Raw genomic sequence first — 2441 nt, forward strand, 5'->3', positions numbered from 1 at the left:
GTCCTTTAATAACAAAGTAAGCTTGTCCATCTCTGCTGCTTCTAATATTTTGTTAATGAGCTCTTCTTTACTTGGCGTATCCTTGCTCCTCCAGTACTTAGCATACAGTATTCTAGCAGAAGTATTTATATACAACATAAGATAAGAGTCTTCTTTTTTGAAGTCATCAGGCAACATATTCAACAATAATATTTCTGGAGTAAAATATACTATTGGAGGAATAAAATAAACAAAACCATCTCTCCATTTTGTTGGAGACAATGCGGTATGATGGGCACATATATGCATTGTTGGTGGGACTGCCCCAAGATATATTCCTTTTGGCTCTTTATACTGAAAGAAATTTAAAAAATCACGGGAGATAGCATACCATTAAAGCCTGATATCATCCTTCTAAATTATTGGAAAGACCTTCCAATTTCCCAAAGTAGAAAAGAATTACTTACTCTTCTTTTATCGGCAGCCAAAACATCTATAGCTTCAACATGGAAAAGTCAATCCCCTCCTTCTATACGTTCATGGTTTTCAAATCTTTGGAATCATCTAATCATGGACAAGATAACAGACAAATTAGACTCCCACCTTCCGACCTACAAATACGATGCCTTCTACGGCAGATGGTACCCAATTCTTGAGAAACTAGAGTACATTTTGGAACAGATAAGCAGTACTCAAAAAGATCAATATTATACCTTCATCCGTAAAGATTGGGTTCTGTAAACGCTATGTTGAAAGTCAAATGTAATTCTCTTAGAACTACTCAACTATCATATTTGTTTAGCAAGATGTGAATTCATTTTCTATATTAACATTGTTGCTGATGGTCTTATATGTTAAATGTTGGTTGCTATAATTATATTTTTGTGATACCTCAATAAAAATCTTTTATTTAAAAAAAAATAATCTGGGTTTCTAAGAACATTGCAACTGGTTTTGCATGCCCTGGAGGATTTGAGCCTTCAGGGCCACCCACTTCCGAGAGACTTCCAGAAGCAGATTGTGATACATCCTGGGAATATATTTGCCAAAGAAAAAAATATTTAAAGAAATCCTATTGTATCAAATTTAGCTAATTTCTCGGGCATTATATACCATCCGTAAAACATCTTATAAATGTTTCCTTTAAATGCAATTAATTTTGTTATCTTAATATTTTTCCCTCATAATTTAGACCATTTATCTAGCTGAATATTACGACTCACATTTTGCGCCGATTGTATCATAACATTTTTTACAGTTTCATCATGCATTTTATAATCTAACAGCAAAGCATACATTTTCTTTATAAAATTCTGTTCAGCTGAGAGCATCAACTTATTTATTTCTAACCAGTTCTCATAGAAACCAATTGCTTTATCTTTAGTATATCTTGACTCAATCTGAACTTTTTGCCACCAATTCAGTTCCATGGGAAGTTTTAAGTTAGAGTTAGGGTCCAATAAATCATGATATCTTCGTGGCTTTCAAAAGCCGCACTTTGTCCACACTCCCCCCCCATGTGGCAGGGACCTATGTTTGAGCCCTCCAAAGTCTTTAGTTTGGAAAGTAAGGCCCTTGCTTTGTAAAGTATCAATACATCTTTGACAGAGCTGCAAAACAGAGCTAGGGACAGGCAGGAGAATTTCTCTCTTTTCTTTTTGGTCCCCCGAAGGGGATTTTTTTTTTTATTTTGCATTTTCTACACACTACATATATGGGATGTGGAAAGGAATACTAATGCCCTATCATTATTACTATGGGAAATGGGTCAGGGAGATCTAGATACATAAAGTCTACTGGATAGGGGAAGGAAAACTACCATTCTATTCTAAATCTCCTACTGGATATGGGGATAGGGTAAAGAGTAAAGACTAATACAAATCACGATCTGAAAAGCTAAAAGAATAGATCTTTTTAACCTATTAATACAGGTTATACAGAGATTAGTTCGATTATAAAAATATAAAATTATTAGCTTGGCACAATTACTGCCCTTAGCACTCATGTTTTAGTTTTAGAGTCTTTTCTTCTTAGATTTCTTTGTTTTCTGCAATTTGGGAGTGGCCACTCCTTTCTCCAATTCAGATGATTCTGATGACGAGGAAATTTGGCTCGTTGAGTCCTGTGAGTAGGACTCCTCCTCCTCTTCTTCTTCCTCCACATCCGGTTTTAGATTGTTTTCCTTCTGCTTCTTTTTTACATTGAACATTTGATCCATAAATCTTTCCGCTTTTGGAACAGAGTCAATTTTATATTTTTTTATCCTGGTAATTAAAACTCAGCCCTTCCGGGTATAGCCATCTATACAGTGTTCCCTCTTTTTGCAGGGAGAGAGTAAGCATCCAGTATAATTTTCTCCGTTTTCTTACCTCAAATTTTTTATCTCTTCATTCTTGATTTTTAAGGATTTCCCCATTGTTGACTTTAGCACCAGTTCTCTGGTTGATCGTTTCATGAATTTT

General features: G+C 35.0%; 1 protein-coding gene across 1 annotated transcript in view; it reads left to right on the forward strand.

The window, feature by feature from the left end:
* The window catches only part of ADAM12 (ADAM metallopeptidase domain 12), a gene marked incomplete at its 3' end in the record, with an annotated part of 324736 nt that overhangs the window by 158990 nt on the left and 163305 nt on the right, over positions 1-2441 (forward strand). The gene's annotated exons all lie outside the window — the stretch shown is intronic.

The sequence above is a fragment of the Gekko japonicus genome, unplaced genomic scaffold (assembly GCF_001447785.1).
Source record: "Gekko japonicus isolate JY-2015 unplaced genomic scaffold, Gekko_japonicus_V1.1 scaffold958, whole genome shotgun sequence".
Lineage (NCBI taxonomy): Eukaryota > Metazoa > Chordata > Lepidosauria > Squamata > Gekkonidae > Gekko > Gekko japonicus.